A 20,441-nucleotide genomic window follows, 5' to 3' on the forward strand; every position below is an offset into this window, starting at 1 on the left:
ATTTCACTGAGGATGATCGTACCTAAATCCACTCAGGATGCTGCTACCAGCCTCATGACGTGGATTTCATGGCTGAGTGACACTCCATTGGACCTACGTAGCACCACTTGTCCACTTGTCCACTTGTCTTTGTCCACTTGTCCACTCGTCTTTGTCCACTTGGCTCTTTCCTGGGATATGAAACGTGTACCGGAGTGGAGGTTCTTGTCAAGACAGCAGCCCTCAACTTTGGGGTCCCTGTGTCTGGTTGATTTTTTCATTTTCCCAAGGTCAACGCCCATGTGTGGAAGTGCCCTATGCTCTGTGGTTCTGTGTTTTCCATGGTTTGGGAAAGAGGATACACTTGTGAAGATTGGCTGTTGGCCATTGACATCCCGCCCATCAGCTTAACAAGGCTCCCTTGACTCCGTGGCCTGTCCTGCCTTTCTGGTTTTTAGACTTTTTTCGCCTGGCCCTTTTGCCCCGGGGGGGGCGAGAGATTTCTTTGTAGTGCTGATTTGCTCTCCCAGGTTGCTTGGTTGGCCAAAAAGGGCGTATGCGTTTTTTCCTGAATATATTCAGGAAAAAACGCATACGCCCTTTTTGGCCAACCGCATCATTGTCCACGTTCTGGCGCTTTTCATGTGCTATCGGGGCCATTCCGATGTACCCGTTGACATCCGTTTCCTGCAGTTCTGCCTTGCGTTCAGCGCCTCTTCGTAGCCTGACCTCAATATATTTTGGGGCGATAGTTATCGTTTAGAACTCTGCAGGTTTGGGAAGTGCAGTGCCCCTGAGCTCCATTTCCCAAGTCGCTTTTTTGTGAGTGGGACGCAACACGGCTGGATGGCTTCACGCCCTATTGTCGATCCGGGGTGGCAGGCTGAACCGCTGGTGAATTCTTCTTCGTGATGGGAAATGAGAGTGACATGTGCCCGACCAAACACCTCCAGCGAGTCTCTCATTGGTTCCCCCTCTTGCAGTTCATCCTGCGGACAAATTGCAGACGGTACGAAAGAGGCATGGAAAGGCGCCGAGTCTCCAAGTGGGGAGATTGTTAGTAAGGGGGCCTGAATGGAGAACACGAGCACCAGGAGATGAAAACTGAGGTGAGTTTCAGAAAGCTTTCCCGATCCCACGGTGTAGCATCCGCTGGGTTTCCAATGAGTGCTTTCGCTGTCGGAAGATTGCGTTGAACCTGGAGAGTTGGGACCCATGGAATGGGGAGCACGCAGGATTCCTTTCAAGGGTCTGCATTTGCTTTCCCAACCTCACCAATCGTCTCAGCCCCAAGAGTGTCCAGCCTTATGTCTTCTGCCGCTGGGGCTGTAGATGTGGTCAATCCTGGTTGCATGCCAGTCCCTGAACGCATTTTGGAAGAATTTCTCTCTGTTTTGCCCTGCTTGTTTCTTCTTTATGTTGGAAATGTATCCTCAGAATGGGTCTGAGCTGATTTTCCCTGCTGGTTTTAGGCCGCTTTACACACACTTGATGCACTTACACAGAGATATCAAGACTTAGCTTTTAAGATGCTTACTAGTCGGATAGATACTTGTGCGATGAACAGGGTCTGGTGAGTCCAGTTGATTGAGCAAGGAGTAGGTCGTGTCCATTCCATATTCGGTTTTCGGAAGGGTATCTGTGCTCATTTCAAACTCGAGTTTTATGCGTCACCCCACCTCACCTTTCCCCTGAAGCAGGCATAAGTGTGTTTTCTAAAAGCGTGACTCTGTTCTGTTTGGGGATTCAGTGCATGGGGAGCGATTTTTACATTCCCTCGATAAGTGATATCATAAGTTTCTTTTTTTGTGGGACTTATTTCACTGAGGATGATCGTACCTAAATACACTCAGGATGCTGCTACCAGCCTCATGACGTGGATTTCATGGCTGAGTGACACTCCATTGGACCTACGTAGCACCACTTGTCCACTTGTCCACTTGTCTTTGTCCACGTGTCCACTCGTCTTTGTCCACTTGGCTCTTTCCTGGGATATGAAACGTGTACCGGAGTGGAGGTTCTTGTCAAGACAGCAGCCCTCAACTTTGGGGTCCCTGTGTCTGGTTGATTTTTTCATTTTCCCAAGGTCAACGCCCATGTGTGGAAGTGCCCTATGCTCTGTGGTTCTGTGTTTTCCATGGTTTGGGAAAGAGGATACACTTGTGAAGATTGGCTGTTGGCCATTGACATCCCGCCCATCAGCTTAACAAGGCTCCCTTGACTCCGTGGCCTGTCCTGCCTTTCTGGTTTTTAGACTTTTTTCGCCTGACCCTTTTGCCCCGGGGGGGGGGGCCAGAGATTTCTTTGTAGTGCTGATTTGCTCTCCCAGGTTGCTTGGTTGGCCAAAAAGGGCGTATGCGTTTTTTCCTGAATATATTCAGGAAAAAACGCATACGCCCTTTTTGGCCAACCGCATCATTGTCCACGTTCTGGCGCTTTTCATGTGCTATCGGGGCCATTCCGATGTACCCGTTGACATCCGTTTCCTGCAGTTCTGCCTTGCGTTCAGCGCCTCTTCGTAGCCTGACCTCAATATATTTTGGGGCGATAGTTATCGTTTAGAACTCTGCAGGTTTGGGAAGTGCAGTGCCCCTGAGCTCCATTTCCCAAGTCGCTTTTTTGTGAGTGGGACGCAACACGGCTGGATGGCTTCACGCCCTATTGTCGATCCGGGGTGGCAGGCTGAACCGCTGGTGAATTCTTCTTCGTGATGGGAAATGAGAGTGACATGTGCCCGACCAAACACCTCCAGCGAGTCTCTCATTGGTTCCCCCTCTTGCAGTTCATCCTGCGGACAAATTGCAGACGGTACGAAAGAGGCATGGAAAGGCGCCGAGTCTCCAAGTGGGGAGATTGTTAGTAAGGGGGCCTGAATGGAGAACACGAGCACCAGGAGATGAAAACTGAGGTGAGTTTCAGAAAGCTTTCCCGATCCCACGGTGTAGCATCCGCTGGGTTTCCAATGAGTGCTTTCGCTGTCGGAAGATTGCGTTGAACCTGGAGAGTTGGGACCCATGGAATGGGGAGCACGCAGGATTCCTTTCAAGGGTCTGCATTTGCTTTCCCAACCTCACCAATCGTCTCAGCCCCAAGAGTGTCCAGCCTTATGTCTTCTGCCGCTGGGGCTGTAGATGTGGTCAATCCTGGTTGCATGCCAGTCCCTGAACGCATTTTGGAAGAATTTCTCTCTGTTTTGCCCTGCTTGTTTCTTCTTTATGTTGGAAATGTATCCTCAGAATGGGTCTGAGCTGATTTTCCCTGCTGGTTTTAGGCCGCTTTACACACACTTGATGCACTTACACAGAGATATCAAGACTTAGCTTTTAAGATGCTTACTAGTCGGATAGATACTTGTGCGATGAACAGGGTCTGGTGAGTCCAGTTGATTGAGCAAGGAGTAGGTCGTGTCCATTCCATATTCGGTTTTCGGAAGGGTATCTGTGCTCATTTCAAACTCGAGTTTTATGCGTCACCCCACCTCACCTTTCCCCTGAAGCAGGCATAAGTGTGTTTTCTAAAAGCGTGACTCTGTTCTGTTTGGGGATTCAGTGCATGGGGAGCGATTTTTACATTCCCTCGATAAGTGATATCATAAGTTTCTTTTTTTGTGGGACTTATTTCACTGAGGATGATCGTACCTAAATCCACTCAGGATGCTGCTACCAGCCTCATGACGTGGATTTCATGGCTGAGTGACACTCCATTGGACCTACGTAGCACCACTTGTCCACTTGTCCACTTGTCTTTGTCCACTTGTCCACTCGTCTTTGTCCACTTGGCTCTTTCCTGGGATATGAAACGTGTACCGGAGTGGAGGTTCTTGTCAAGACAGCAGCCCTCAACTTTGGGGTCCCTGTGTCTGGTTGATTTTTTCATTTTCCCAAGGTCAACGCCCATGTGTGGAAGTGCCCTATGCTCTGTGGTTCTGTGTTTTACATGGTTTGGGAAAGAGGATACACTTGTGAAGATTGGCTGTTGGCCATTGACATCCCGCCCATCAGCTTAACAAGGCTCCCTTGACTCCGTGGCCTGTCCTGCCTTTCTGGTTTTTAGACTTTTTTCGCCTGGCCCTTTTGCCCCGGGGGGGGCGAGAGATTTCTTTGTAGTGCTGATTTGCTCTCCCAGGTTGCTTGGTTGGCCAAAAAGGGCGTATGCGTTTTTTCCTGAATATATTCAGGAAAAAACGCATACGCCCTTTTTGGCCAACCGCATCATTGTCCACGTTCTGGCGCTTTTCATGTGCTATCGGGGCCATTCCGATGTACCCGTTGACATCCGTTTCCTGCAGTTCTGCCTTGCGTTCAGCGCCTCTTCGTAGCCTGACCTCAATATATTTTGGGGCGATAGTTATCGTTTAGAACTCTGCAGGTTTGGGAAGTGCAGTGCCCCTGAGCTCCATTTCCCAAGTCGCTTTTTTGTGAGTGGGACGCAACACGGCTGGATGGCTTCACGCCCTACTGTCGATCCGGGGTGGCAGGCTGAACCGCTGGTGAATTCTTCTTCGTGATGGGAAATGAGAGTGACATGTGCCCGACCAAACACCTCCAGCGAGTCTCTCATTGGTTCCCCCTCTTGCAGTTCATCCTGCGGACAAATTGCAGACGGTACGAAAGAGGCATGGAAAGGCGCCGAGTCTCCAAGTGGGGAGATTGTTAGTAAGGGGGCCTGAATGGAGAACACGAGCACCAGGAGATGAAAACTGAGGTGAGTTTCAGAAAGCTTTCCCGATCCCACGGTGTAGCATCCGCTGGGTTTCCATTGAGTGCTTTCGCTGTCGGAAGATTGCGTTGAACCTGGAGAGTTGGGACCCATGGAATGGGGAGCACGCAGGATTCCTTTCAAGGGTCTGCATTTGCTTTCCCAACCTCACCAATCGTCTCAGCCCCAAGAGTGTCCAGCCTTATGTCTTCTGCCGCTGGGGCTGTAGATGTGGTCAATCCTGGTTGCATGCCAGTCCCTGAACGCATTTTGGAAGAATTTCTCTCTGTTTTGCCCTGCTTGTTTCTTCTTTATGTTGGAAATGTATCCTCAGAATGGGTCTGAGCTGATTTTCCCTGCTGGTTTTAGGCCGCTTTACACACACTTGATGCACTTACACAGAGATATCAAGACTTAGCTTTTAAGATGCTTACTAGTCGGATAGATACTTGTGCGATGAACAGGGTCTGGTGAGTCCAGTTGATTGAGCAAGGAGTAGGTCGTGTCCATTCCATATTCGGTTTTCGGAAGGGTATCTGTGCTCATTTCAAACTCGAGTTTTATGCGTCACCCCACCTCACCTTTCCCCTGAAGCAGGCATAAGTGTGTTTTCTAAAAGCGTGACTCTGTTCTGTTTGGGGATTCCGTGCATGGGGAGCGATTTTTACATTCCCTCGATAAGTGATATCATAAGTTTCTTTTTTTGTGGGACTTATTTCACTGAGGATGATCGTACCTAAATCCACTCAGGATGCTGCTACCAGCCTCATGACGTGGATTTCATGGCTGAGTGACACTCCATTGGACCTACGTAGCACCACTTGTCCACTTGTCCACTTGTCTTTGTCCACTTGTCCACTCGTCTTTGTCCACTTGGCTCTTTCCTGGGATATGAAACGTGTACCGGAGTGGAGGTTCTTGTCAAGACAGCAGCCCTCAACTTTGGGGTCCCTGTGTCTGGTTGATTTTTTCATTTTCCCAAGGTCAACGCCCATGTGTGGAAGTGCCCTATGCTCTGTGGTTCTGTGTTTTACATGGTTTGGGAAAGAGGATACACTTGTGAAGATTGGCTGTTGGCCATTGACATCCCGCCCATCAGCTTAACAAGGCTCCCTTGACTCCGTGGGCTGTCCTGCCTTTCTGGTTTTTAGACTTTTTTCTCCTGGCCCTTTTGCCTCGGGGGGGGGGGCGAGAGATTTCTTTGTAGTGCTGATTTGCTCTCCCAGGTTGCTTGGTTGGCCAAAAAGGGCGTATGCGTTTTTTCCTGAATATATTCAGGAAAAAACGCATACGCCCTTTTTGGCCAACCGCATCATTGTCCACGTTCTGGCGCTTTTCATGTGCTATCGGGGCCATTCCGATGTACCCGTTGACATCCGTTTCCTGCAGTTCTGCCTTGCGTTCAGCGCCTCTTCGTAGCCTGACCTCAATATATTTTGGGGCGATAGTTATCGTTTAGAACTCTGCAGGTTTGGGAAGTGCAGTGCCCCTGAGCTCCATTTCCCAAGTCGCTTTTTTGTGAGTGGGACGCAACACGGCTGGATGGCTTCACGCCCTATTGTCGATCCGGGGTGGCAGGCTGAACCGCTGGTGAATTCTTCTTCGTGATGGGAAATGAGAGTGACATGTGCCCGACCAAACACCTCCAGCGAGTCTCTCATTGGTTCCCCCTCTTGCAGTTCATCCTGCGGACAAATTGCAGACGGTACGAAAGAGGCATGGAAAGGCGCCGAGTCTCCAAGTGGGGAGATTGTTAGTAAGGGGGCCTGAATGGAGAACACGAGCACCAGGAGATGAAAACTGAGGTGAGTTTCAGAAAGCTTTCCCGATCCCACGGTGTAGCATCCGCTGGGTTTCCAATGAGTGCTTTCGCTGTCGGAAGATTGCGTTGAACCTGGAGAGTTGGGACCCATGGAATGGGGAGCACGCAGGATTCCTTTCAAGGGTCTGCATTTGCTTTCCCAACCTCACCAATCGTCTCAGCCCCAAGAGTGTCCAGCCTTATGTCTTCTGCCGCTGGGGCTGTAGATGTGGTCAATCCTGGTTGCATGCCAGTCCCTGAACGCATTTTGGAAGAATTTCTCTCTGTTTTGCCCTGCTTGTTTCTTCTTTATGTTGGAAATGTATCCTCAGAATGGGTCTGAGCTGATTTTCCCTGCTGGTTTTAGGCCGCTTTACACACACTTGATGCACTTACACAGAGATATCAAGACTTAGCTTTTAAGATGCTTACTAGTCGGATAGATACTTGTGCGATGAACAGGGTCTGGTGAGTCCAGTTGATTGAGCAAGGAGTAGGTCGTGTCCATTCCATATTCGGTTTTCGGAAGGGTATCTGTGCTCATTTCAAACTCGAGTTTTATGCGTCACCCCACCTCACCTTTCCCCTGAAGCAGGCATAAGTGTGTTTTCTAAAAGCGTGACTCTGTTCTGTTTGGGGATTCCGTGCATGGGGAGCGATTTTTACATTCCCTCGATAAGTGATATCATAAGTTTCTTTTTTTGTGGGACTTATTTCACTGAGGATGATCGTACCTAAATCCACTCAGGATGCTGCTACCAGCCTCATGACGTGGATTTCATGGCTGAGTGACACTCCATTGGACCTACGTAGCACCACTTGTCCACTTGTCCACTTGTCTTTGTCCACTTGTCCACTCGTCTTTGTCCACTTGGCTCTTTCCTGGGATATGAAACGTGTACCGGAGTGGAGGTTCTTGTCAAGACAGCAGCCCTCAACTTTGGGGTCCCTGTGTCTGGTTGATTTTTTCATTTTCCCAAGGTCAACGCCCATGTGTGGAAGTGCCCTATGCTCTGTGGTTCTGTGTTTTACATGGTTTGGGAAAGAGGATACACTTGTGAAGATTGGCTGTTGGCCATTGACATCCCGCCCATCAGCTTAACAAGGCTCCCTTGACTCCGTGGGCTGTCCTGCCTTTCTGGTTTTTAGACTTTTTTCTCCTGGCCCTTTTGCCTCGGGGGGGGGGCGAGAGATTTCTTTATAGTGCTGATTTGCTCTCCCAGGTTGCTTGGTTGGCCAAAAAGGGCGTATGCGTTTTTTCCTGAATATATTCAGGAAAAAACGCATACGCCCTTTTTGGCCAACCGCATCATTGTCCACGTTCTGGCGCTTTTCATGTGCTATCGGGGCCATTCCGATGTACCCGTTGACATCCGTTTCCTGCAGTTCTGCCTTGCGTTCAGCGCCTCTTCGTAGCCTGACCTCAATATATTTTGGGGCGATAGTTATCGTTTAGAACTCTGCAGGTTTGGGAAGTGCAGTGCCCCTGAGCTCCATTTCCCAAGTCGCTTTTTTGTGAGTGGGACGCAACACGGCTGGATGGCTTCACGCCCTATTGTCGATCCGGGGTGGCAGGCTGAACCGCTGGTGAATTCTTCTTCGTGATGGGAAATGAGAGTGACATGTGCCCGACCAAACACCTCCAGCGAGTCTCTCATTGGTTCCCCCTCTTGCAGTTCATCCTGCGGACAAATTGCAGACGGTACGAAAGAGGCATGGAAAGGCGCCGAGTCTCCAAGTGGGGAGATTGTTAGTAAGGGGGCCTGAATGGAGAACACGAGCACCAGGAGATGAAAACTGAGGTGAGTTTCAGAAAGCTTTCCCGATCCCACGGTGTAGCATCCGCTGGGTTTCCAATGAGTGCTTTCGCTGTCGGAAGATTGCGTTGAACCTGGAGAGTTGGGACCCATGGAATGGGGAGCACGCAGGATTCCTTTCAAGGGTCTGCATTTGCTTTCCCAACCTCACCAATCGTCTCAGCCCCAAGAGTGTCCAGCCTTATGTCTTCTGCCGCTGGGGCTGTAGATGTGGTCAATCCTGGTTGCATGCCAGTCCCTGAACGCATTTTGGAAGAATTTCTCTCTGTTTTGCCCTGCTTGTTTCTTCTTTATGTTGGAAATGTATCCTCAGAATGGGTCTGAGCTGATTTTCCCTGCTGGTTTTAGGCCGCTTTACACACACTTGATGCACTTACACAGAGATATCAAGACTTAGCTTTTAAGATGCTTACTAGTCGGATAGATACTTGTGCGATGAACAGGGTCTGGTGAGTCCAGTTGATTGAGCAAGGAGTAGGTCGTGTCCATTCCATATTCGGTTTTCGGAAGGGTATCTGTGCTCATTTCAAACTCGAGTTTTATGCGTCACCCCACCTCACCTTTCCCCTGAAGCAGGCATAAGTGTGTTTTCTAAAAGCGTGACTCTGTTCTGTTTGGGGATTCAGTGCATGGGGAGCGATTTTTACATTCCCTCGATAAGTGATATCATAAGTTTCTTTTTTTGTGGGACTTATTTCACTGAGGATGATCGTACCTAAATCCACTCAGGATGCTGCTACCAGCCTCATGACGTGGATTTCATGGCTGAGTGACACTCCATTGGACCTACGTAGCACCACTTGTCCACTTGTCCACTTGTCTTTGTCCACTTGTCCACTCGTCTTTGTCCACTTGGCTCTTTCCTGGGATATGAAACGTGTACCGGAGTGGAGGTTCTTGTCAAGACAGCAGCCCTCAACTTTGGGGTCCCTGTGTCTGGTTGATTTTTTGATTTTCCCAAGGTCAACGCCCATGTGTGGAAGTGCCCTATGCTCTGTGGTTCTGTGTTTTCCATGGTTTGGGAAAGAGGATACACTTGTGAAGATTGGCTGTTGGCCATTGACATCCCGCCCATCAGCTTAACAAGGCTCCCTTGACTCCGTGGCCTGTCCTGCCTTTCTGGTTTTTATACTTTTTTCGCCTGGCCCTTTTGCCCCGGGGGGGGCGAGAGATTTCTTTGTAGTGCTGATTTGCTCTCCCAGGTTGCTTGGTTGGCCAAAAAGGGCGTATGCGTTTTTTCCTGAATATATTCAGGAAAAAACGCATACGCCCTTTTTGGCCAACCGCATCATTGTCCACGTTCTGGCGCTTTTCATGTGCTATCGGGGCCATTCCGATGTACCCGTTGACATCCGTTTCCTGCAGTTCTGCCTTGCGTTCAGCGCCTCTTCGTAGCCTGACCTCAATATATTTTGGGGCGATAGTTATCGTTTAGAACTCTGCAGGTTTGGGAAGTGCAGTGCCCCTGAGCTCCATTTCCCAAGTCGCTTTTTTGTGAGTGGGACGCAACACGGCTGGATGGCTTCACGCCCTATTGTCGATCCGGGGTGGCAGGCTGAACCGCTGGTGAATTCTTCTTCGTGATGGGAAATGAGAGTGACATGTGCCCGACCAAACACCTCCAGCGAGTCTCTCATTGGTTCCCCCTCTTGCAGTTCATCCTGCGGACAAATTGCAGACGGTACGAAAGAGGCATGGAAAGGCGCCGAGTCTCCAAGTGGGGAGATTGTTAGTAAGGGGGCCTGAATGGAGAACACGAGCACCAGGAGATGAAAACTGAGGTGAGTTTCAGAAAGCTTTCCCGATCCCACGGTGTAGCATCCGCTGGGTTTCCAATGAGTGCTTTCGCTGTCGGAAGATTGCGTTGAACCTGGAGAGTTGGGACCCATGGAATGGGGAGCACGCAGGATTCCTTTCAAGGGTCTGCATTTGCTTTCCCAACCTCACCAATCGTCTCAGCCCCAAGAGTGTCCAGCCTTATGTCTTCTGCCGCTGGGGCTGTAGATGTGGTCAATCCTGGTTGCATGCCAGTCCCTGAACGCATTTTGGAAGAATTTCTCTCTGTTTTGCCCTGCTTGTTTCTTCTTTATGTTGGAAATGTATCCTCAGAATGGGTCTGAGCTGATTTTCCCTGCTGGTTTTAGGCCGCTTTACACACACTTGATGCACTTACACAGAGATATCAAGACTTAGCTTTTAAGATGCTTACTAGTCGGATAGATACTTGTGCGATGAACAGGGTCTGGTGAGTCCAGTTGATTGAGCAAGGAGTAGGTCGTGTCCATTCCATATTCGGTTTTCGGAAGGGTATCTGTGCTCATTTCAAACTCGAGTTTTATGCGTCACCCCACCTCACCTTTCCCCTGAAGCAGGCATAAGTGTGTTTTCTAAAAGCGTGACTCTGTTCTGTTTGGGGATTCAGTGCATGGGGAGCGATTTTTACATTCCCTCGATAAGTGATATCATAAGTTTCTTTTTTTGTGGGACTTATTTCATTGAGGATGATCGTACCTAAATACACTCAGGATGCTGCTACCAGCCTCATGACGTGGATTTCATGGCTGAGTGACACTCCATTGGACCTACGTAGCACCACTTGTCCACTTGTCCACTTGTCTTTGTCCACTTGTCCACTCGTCTTTGTCCACTTGGCTCTTTCCTGGGATATGAAACGTGTACCGGAGTGGAGGTTCTTGTCAAGACAGCAGCCCTCAACTTTGGGGTCCCTGTGTCTGGTTGATTTTTTCATTTTCCCAAGGTCAACGCCCATGTGTGCAAGTGCCCTATGCTCTGTGGTTCTGTGTTTTACATGGTTTGGGAAAGAGGATACACTTGTGAAGATTGGCTGTTGGCCATTGACATCCCGCCCATCAGCTTAACAAGGCTCCCTTGACTCCGTGGCCTGTCCTGCCTTTCTGGTTTTTAGACTTTTTTCGCCTGACCCTTTTGCCCCGGGGGGGGGGGGCGAGAGATTTCTTTGTAGTGCTGATTTGCTCTCCCAGGTTGCTTGGTTGGCCAAAAAGGGCGTATGCGTTTTTTCCTGAATATATTCAGGAAAAAACGCATACGCCCTTTTTGGCCAACCGCATCATTGTCCACGTTCTGGCGCTTTTCATGTGCTATCGGGGCCATTCCGATGTACCCGTTGACATCCGTTTCCTGCAGTTCTGCCTTGCGTTCAGCGCCTCTTCGTAGCCTGACCTCAATATATTTTGGGGCGATAGTTATCGTTTAGAACTCTGCAGGTTTGGGAAGTGCAGTGCCCCTGAGCTCCATTTCCCAAGTCGCTTTTTTGTGAGTGGGACGCAACACGGCTGGATGGCTTCACGCCCTATTGTCGATCCGGGGTGGCAGGCTGAACCGCTGGTGAATTCTTCTTCGTGATGGGAAATGAGAGTGACATGTGCCCGACCAAACACCTCCAGCGAGTCTCTCATTGGTTCCCCCTCTTGCAGTTCATCCTGCGGACAAATTGCAGACGGTACGAAAGAGGCATGGAAAGGCGCCGAGTCTCCAAGTGGGGAGATTGTTAGTAAGGGGGCCTGAATGGAGAACACGAGCACCAGGAGATGAAAACTGAGGTGAGTTTCAGAAAGCTTTCCCGATCCCACGGTGTAGCATCCGCTGGGTTTCCAATGAGTGCTTTCGCTGTCGGAAGATTGCGTTGAACCTGGAGAGTTGGGACCCATGGAATGGGGAGCACGCAGGATTCCTTTCAAGGGTCTGCATTTGCTTTCCCAACCTCACCAATCGTCTCAGCCCCAAGAGTGTCCAGCCTTATGTCTTCTGCCGCTGGGGCTGTAGATGTGGTCAATCCTGGTTGCATGCCAGTCCCTGAACGCATTTTGGAAGAATTTCTCTCTGTTTTGCCCTGCTTGTTTCTTCTTTGTGTTGGAAATGTATCCTCAGAATGGGTCTGAGCTGATTTTCCCTGCTGGTTTTAGGCCGCTTTACACACACTTGATGCACTTACACAGAGATATCAAGACTTAGCTTTTAAGATGCTTACTAGTCGGATAGATACTTGTGCGATGAACAGGGTCTGGTGAGTCCAGTTGATTGAGCAAGGAGTAGGTCGTGTCCATTCCATATTCGGTTTTCGGAAGGGTATCTGTGCTCATTTCAAACTCGAGTTTTATGCGTCACCCCACCTCACCTTTCCCCTGAAGCAGGCATAAGTGTGTTTTCTAAAAGCGTGACTCTGTTCTGTTTGGGGATTCAGTGCATGGGGAGCGATTTTTACATTCCCTCGATAAGTGATATCATAAGTTTCTTTTTTTGTGGGACTTATTTCACTGAGGATGATCGTACCTAAATCCACTCAGGATGCTGCTACCAGCCTCATGACGTGGATTTCATGGCTGAGTGACACTCCATTGGACCTACGTAGCACCACTTGTCCACTTGTCCACTTGTCTTTGTCCACTTGTCCACTCGTCTTTGTCCACTTGGCTCTTTCCTGGGATATGAAACGTGTACCGGAGTGGAGGTTCTTGTCAAGACAGCAGCCCTCAACTTTGGGGTCCCTGTGTCTGGTTGATTTTTTGATTTTCCCAAGGTCAACGCCCATGTGTGGAAGTGCCCTATGCTCTGTGGTTCTGTGTTTTCCATGGTTTGGGAAAGAGGATACACTTGTGAAGATTGGCTGTTGGCCATTGACATCCCGCCCATCAGCTTAACAAGGCTCCCTTGACTCCGTGGCCTGTCCTGCCTTTCTGGTTTTTAGACTTTTTTCGCCTGGCCCTTTTGCCCCGGGGGGGGCGAGAGATTTCTTTGTAGTGCTGATTTGCTCTCCCAGGTTGCTTGGTTGGCCAAAAAGGGCGTATGCGTTTTTTCCTGAATATATTCAGGAAAAAACGCATACGCCCTTTTTGGCCAACCGCATCATTGTCCACGTTCTGGCGCTTTTCATGTGCTATCGGGGCCATTCCGATGTACCCGTTGACATCCGTTTCCTGCAGTTCTGCCTTGCGTTCAGCGCCTCTTCGTAGCCTGACCTCAATATATTTTGGGGCGATAGTTATCGTTTAGAACTCTGCAGGTTTGGGAAGTGCAGTGCCCCTGAGCTCCATTTCCCAAGTCGCTTTTTTGTGAGTGGGACGCAACACGGCTGGATGGCTTCACGCCCTATTGTCGATCCGGGGTGGCAGGCTGAACCGCTGGTGAATTCTTCTTCGTGATGGGAAATGAGAGTGACATGTGCCCGACCAAACACCTCCAGCGAGTCTCTCATTGGTTCCCCCTCTTGCAGTTCATCCTGCGGACAAATTGCAGACGGTACGAAAGAGGCATGGAAAGGCGCCGAGTCTCCAAGTGGGGAGATTGTTAGTAAGGGGGCCTGAATGGAGAACACGAGCACCAGGAGATGAAAACTGAGGTGAGTTTCAGAAAGCTTTCCCGATCCCACGGTGTAGCATCCGCTGGGTTTCCAATGAGTGCTTTCGCTGTCGGAAGATTGCGTTGAACCTGGAGAGTTGGGAGCCATGGAATGGGGAGCACGCAGGATTCCTTTCAAGGGTCTGCATTTGCTTTCCCAACCTCACCAATCGTCTCAGCCCCAAGAGTGTCCAGCCTTATGTCTTCTGCCGCTGGGGCTGTAGATGTGGTCAATCCTGGTTGCATGCCAGTCCCTGAACGCATTTTGGAAGAATTTCTCTCTGTTTTGCCCTGCTTGTTTCTTCTTTATGTTGGAAATGTATCCTCAGAATGGGTCTGAGCTGATTTTCCCTGCTGGTTTTAGGCCGCTTTACACACACTTGATGCACTTACACAGAGATATCAAGACTTAGCTTTTAAGATGCTTACTAGTCGGATAGATACTTGTGCGATGAACAGGGTCTGGTGAGTCCAGTTGATTGAGCAAGGAGTAGGTCGTGTCCATTCCATATTCGGTTTTCGGAAGGGTATCTGTGCTCATTTCAAACTCGAGTTTTATGCGTCACCCCACCTCACCTTTCCCCTGAAGCAGGCATAAGTGTGTTTTCTAAAAGCGTGACTCTGTTCTGTTTGGGGATTCAGTGCATGGGGAGCGATTTTTACATTCCCTCGATAAGTGATATCATAAGTTTCTTTTTTTGTGGGACTTATTTCACTGAGGATGATCGTACCTAAATCCACTCAGGATGCTGCTACCAGCCTCATGACGTGGATTTCATGGCTGAGTGACACTCCATTGGACCTACGTAGCACCACTTGTCCACTTGTCCACTTGTCTTTGTCCACTTGTCCACTCGTCTTTGTCCACTTGGCTCTTTCCTGGGATATGAAACGTGTACCGGAGTGGAGGTTCTTGTCAAGACAGCAGCCCTCAACTTTGGGGTCCCTGTGTCTGGTTGATTTTTTCATTTTCCCAAGGTCAACGCCCATGTGTGGAAGTGCCCTATGCTCTGTGGTTCTGTGTTTTCCATGGTTTGGGAAAGAGGATACACTTGTGAAGATTGGCTGTTGGCCATTGACATCCCGCCCATCAGCTTAACAAGGCTCCCTTGACTCCGTGGCCTGTCCTGCCTTTCTGGTTTTTAGACTTTTTTCGCCTGGCCCTTTTGCCCCGGGGGGGGCGAGAGATTTCTTTGTAGTGCTGATTTGCTCTCCCAGGTTGCTTGGTTGGCCAAAAAGGGCGTATGCGTTTTTTCCTGAATATATTCAGGAAAAAACGCATACGCCCTTTTTGGCCAACCGCATCATTGTCCACGTTCTGGCGCTTTTCATGTGCTATCGGGGCCATTCCGATGTACCCGTTGACATCCGTTTCCTGCAGTTCTGCCTTGCGTTCAGCGCCTCTTCGTAGCCTGACCTCAATATATTTTGGGGCGATAGTTATCGTTTAGAACTCTGCAGGTTTGGGAAGTGCAGTGCCCCTGAGCTCCATTTCCCAAGTCGCTTTTTTGTGAGTGGGACGCAACACGGCTGGATGGCTTCACGCCCTATTGTCGATCCGGGGTGGCAGGCTGAACCGCTGGTGAATTCTTCTTCGTGATGGGAAATGAGAGTGACATGTGCCCGACCAAACACCTCCAGCGAGTCTCTCATTGGTTCCCCCTCTTGCAGTTCATCCTGCGGACAAATTGCAGACGGTACGAAAGAGGCATGGAAAGGCGCCGAGTCTCCAAGTGGGGAGATTGTTAGTAAGGGGGCCTGAATGGAGAACACGAGCACCAGGAGATGAAAACTGAGGTGAGTTTCAGAAAGCTTTCCCGATCCCACGGTGTAGCATCCGCTGGGTTTCCAATGAGTGCTTTCGCTGTCGGAAGATTGCGTTGAACCTGGAGAGTTGGGACCCATGGAATGGGGAGCACGCAGGATTCCTTTCAAGGGTCTGCATTTGCTTTCCCAACCTCACCAATCGTCTCAGCCCCAAGAGTGTCCAGCCTTATGTCTTCTGCCGCTGGGGCTGTAGATGTGGTCAATCCTGGTTGCATGCCAGTCCCTGAACGCATTTTGGAAGAATTTCTCTCTGTTTTGCCCTGCTTGTTTCTTCTTTATGTTGGAAATGTATCCTCAGAATGGGTCTGAGCTGATTTTCCCTGCTGGTTTTAGGCCGCTTTACACACACTTGATGCACTTACACAGAGATATCAAGACTTAGCTTTTAAGATGCTTACTAGTCGGATAGATACTTGTGCGATGAACAGGGTCTGGTGAGTCCAGTTGATTGAGCAAGGAGTAGGTCGTGTCCATTCCATATTCGGTTTTCGGAAGGGTATCTGTGCTCATTTCAAACTCGAGTTTTATGCGTCACCCCACCTCACCTTTCCCCTGAAGCAGGCATAAGTGTGTTTTCTAAAAGCGTGACTCTGTTCTGTTTGGGGATTCAGTGCATGGGGAGCGATTTTTACATTCCCTCGATAAGTGATATCATAAGTTTCTTTTTTTGTGGGACTTATTTCACTGAGGATGATCGTACCTAAATCCACTCAGGATGCTGCTACCAGCCTCATGACGTGGATTTCATGGCTGAGTGACACTCCATTGGACCTACGTAGCACCACTTGTCCACTTGTCCACTTGTCTTTGTCCACTTGTCCACTCGTCTTTGTCCACTTGGCTCTTTCCTGGGATATGAAACGTGTACCGGAGTGGAGGTTCTTGTCAAGACAGCAGCCCTCAACTTTGGGGTCCCTGTGTCTGGTTGATTTTTTCATTTTCCCAAGGTCAACGCCCATGTGTGGAAGTGCCCTATGCTCTGTGGTTCTGTGTTTTCCATGGTTTGGGAAAGAGGATACACTTGTGAAGATTGGCTGTTGGCCATTGACATCCCGCCCATCAGCTTAACAAGGCTCCCTTGACTCCGTGGCCTGTCCTGCCTTTCTGGTTTTTAGACTTTTTTCGCCTGGCCCTTTTGCCCCGGGGGGGGCGAGAGATTTCTTTGTAGTGCTGATTTGCTCTCCCAGGTTGCTTGGTTGGCCAAAAAGGGCGTATGCGTTTTTTCCTGAATATATTCAGGAAAAAACGCATACGCCCTTTTTGGCCAACCGCATCATTGTCCACGTTCTGGCGCTTTTCATGTGCTATCGGGGCCATTCCGATGTACCCGTTGACATCCGTTTCCTGCAGTTCTGCCTTGCGTTCAGCGCCTCTTCGTAGCCTGACCTCAATATATTTTGGGGCGATAGTTATCGTTTAGAACTCTGCAGGTTTGGGAAGTGCAGTGCCCCTGAGCTCCATTTCCCAAGTCGCTTTTTTGTGAGTGGGACGCAACACGGCTGGATGGCTTCACGCCCTATTGTCGATCCGGGGTGGCAGGCTGAACCGCTGGTGAATTCTTCTTCGTGATGGGAAATGAGAGTGACATGTGCCCGACCAAACACCTCCAGCGAGTCTCTCATTGGTTCCCCCTCTTGCAGTTCATCCTGCGGACAAATTGCAGACGGTACGAAAGAGGCATGGAAAGGCGCCGAGTCTCCAAGTGGGGAGATTGTTAGTAAGGGGGCCTGAATGGAGAACACGAGCACCAGGAGATGAAAACTGAGGTGAGTTTCAGAAAGCTTTCCCGATCCCACGGTGTAGCATCCGCTGGGTTTCCAATGAGTGCTTTCGCTGTCGGAAGATTGCGTTGAACCTGGAGAGTTGGGACCCATGGAATGGGGAGCACGCAGGATTCCTTTCAAGGGTCTGCATTTGCTTTCCCAACCTCACCAATAGTCTCAGCCCCAAGAGTGTCCAGCCTTATGTCTTCTGCCGCTGGGGCTGTAGATGTGGTCAATCCTGGTTGCATGCCAGTCCCTGAACGCATTTTGGAAGAATTTCTCTCTGTTTTGCCCTGCTTGTTTCTTCTTTATGTTGGAAATGTATCCTCAGAATGGGTCTGAGCTGATTTTCCCTGCTGGTTTTAGGCCGCTTTACACACACTTGATGCACTTACACAGAGATATCAAGACTTAGCTTTTAAGATGCTTACTAGTCGGATAGATACTTGTGCGATGAACAGGGTCTGGTGAGTCCAGTTGATTGAGCAAGGAGTAGGTCGTGTCCATTCCATATTCGGTTTTCGGAAGGGTATCTGTGCTCATTTCAAACTCGAGTTTTATGCGTCACCCCACCTCACCTTTCCCCTGAAGCAGGCATAAGTGTGTTTTCTAAAAGCGTGACTCTGTTCTGTTTGGGGATTCAGTGCATGGGGAGCGATTTTTACATTCCCTCGATAAGTGATATCATAAGTTTCTTTTTTTGTGGGACTTATTTCACTGAGGATGATCGTACCTAAATCCACTCAGGATGCTGCTACCAGCCTCATGACGTGGATTTCATGGCTGAGTGACACTCCATTGGACCTACGTAGCACCACTTGTCCACTTGTCTTTGTCCACTTGTCCACTCGTCTTTGTCCACTTGGCTCTTTCCTGGGATATGAAACGTGTACCGGAGTGGAGGTTCTTGTCAAGACAGCAGCCCTCAACTTTGGGGTCCCTGTGTCTGGTTGATTTTTTCATTTTCCCAAGGTCAACGCCCATGTGTGGAAGTGCCCTATGCTCTGTGGTTCTGTGTTTTCCATGGTTTGGGAAAGAGGATACACTTGTGAAGATTGGCTGTTGGCCATTGACATCCCGCCCATCAGCTTAACAAGGCTCCCTTGACTCCGTGGCCTGTCCTGCCTTTCTGGTTTTTAGACTTTTTTCGCCTGGCCCTTTTGCCCCCCGGGGGGGGGGCGAGAGATTTCTTTGTAGTGCTGATTTGCTCTCCCAGGTTGCTTGGTTGGCCAAAAAGGGCGTATGCGTTTTTTCCTGAATATATTCAGGAAAAAACGCATACGCCCTTTTTGGCCAACCGCATCATTGTCCACGTTCTGGCGCTTTTCATGTGCTATCGGGGCCATTCCGATGTACCCGTTGACATCCGTTTCCTGCAGTTCTGCCTTGCGTTCAGCGCCTCTTCGTAGCCTGACCTCAATATATTTTGGGGCGATAGTTATCGTTTAGAACTCTGCAGGTTTGGGAAGTGCAGTGCCCCTGAGCTCCATTTCCCAAGTCGCTTTTTTGTGAGTGGGACGCAACACGGCTGGATGGCTTCACGCCCTATTGTCGATCCGGGGTGGCAGGCTGAACCGCTGGTGAATTCTTCTTCGTGATGGGAAATGAGAGTGACATGTGCCCGACCAAACACCTCCAGCGAGTCTCTCATTGGTTCCCCCTCTTGCAGTTCATCCTGCGGACAAATTGCAGACGGTATGAAAGAGGCATGGAAAGGCGCCGAGTCTCCAAGTGGGGAGATTGTTAGTAAGGGGGCCTGAATGGAGAACACGAGCACCAGGAGATGAAAACTGAGGTGAGTTTCAGAAAGCTTTCCCGATCCCACGGTGTAGCATCCGCTGGGTTTCCAATGAGTGCTTTCGCTGTCGGAAGATTGCGTTGAACCTGGAGAGTTGGGACCCATGGAATGGGGAGCACGCAGGATTCCTTTCAAGGGTCTGCATTTGCTTTCCCAACCTCACCAATCGTCTCAGCCCCAAGAGTGTCCAGCCTTATGTCTTCTGCCGCTGGGGCTGTAGATGTGGTCAATCCTGGTTGCATGCCAGTCCCTGAACGCATTTTGGAAGAATTTCTCTCTGTTTTGCCCTGCTTGTTTCTTCTTTATGTTGGAAATGTATCCTCACAATGGGTCTGAGCTGATTTTCCCTGCTGGTTTTAGGCCGCTTTACACACACTTGATGCACTTACACAGAGATATCAAGACTTAGCTTTTAAGATGCTTACTAGTCGGATAGATACTTGTGCGATGAACAGGGTCTGGTGAGTCCAGTTGATTGAGCAAGGAGTAGGTCGTGTCCATTCCATATTCGGTTTTCGGAAGGGTATCTGTGCTCATTTCAAACTCGAGTTTTATGCGTCACCCCACCTCACCTTTCCCCTGAAGCAGGCATAAGTGTGTTTTCTAAAAGCGTGACTCTGTTCTGTTTGGGGATTCAGTGCATGGGGAGCGATTTTTACATTCCCTCGATAAGTGATATCATAAGTTTCTTTTTTTGTGGGACTTATTTCACTGAGGATGATCGTACCTAAATACACTCAGGATGCTGCTACCAGCCTCATGACGTGGATTTCATGGCTGAGTGACACTCCATTGGACCTACGTAGCACCACTTGTCCACTTGTCCACTTGTCTTTGTCCACTTGTCCACTCGTCTTTGTCCACTTGGCTCTTTCCTGGGATATGAAACGTGTACCGGAGTGGAGGTTCTTGTCAAGACAGCAGCCCTCAACTTTGGGGTCCCTGTGTCTGGTTGATTTTTTCATTTTCCCAAGGTCAACGCCCATGTGTGGAAGTGCCCTATGCTCTGTGGTTCTGTGTTTTCCATGGTTTGGGAAAGAGGATACACTTGTGAAGATTGGCTGTTGGCCATTGACATCCCGCCCATCAGCTTAACAAGGCTCCCTTGACTCCGTGGGCTGTCCTGCCTTTCTGGTTTTTTGACTTTTTTCGCCTGGCCCTTTTGCCCCGGGGGGGGGCGAGAGATTTCTTTGTAGTGCTGATTTGCTCTCCCAGGTTGCTTGGTTGGCCAAAAAGGGCGTATGCGTTTTTTCCTGAATATATTCAGGAAAAAACGCATACGCCCTTTTTGGCCAACCGCATCATTGTCCACGTTCTGGCGCTTTTCATGTGCTATCGGGGCCATTCCGATGTACCCGTTGACATCCGTTTCCTGCAGTTCT

The sequence above is a fragment of the Kogia breviceps genome, chromosome 3, assembly GCF_026419965.1.
Source record: "Kogia breviceps isolate mKogBre1 chromosome 3, mKogBre1 haplotype 1, whole genome shotgun sequence".
Classification (NCBI taxonomy): Eukaryota; Metazoa; Chordata; class Mammalia; order Artiodactyla; family Physeteridae; genus Kogia; species Kogia breviceps.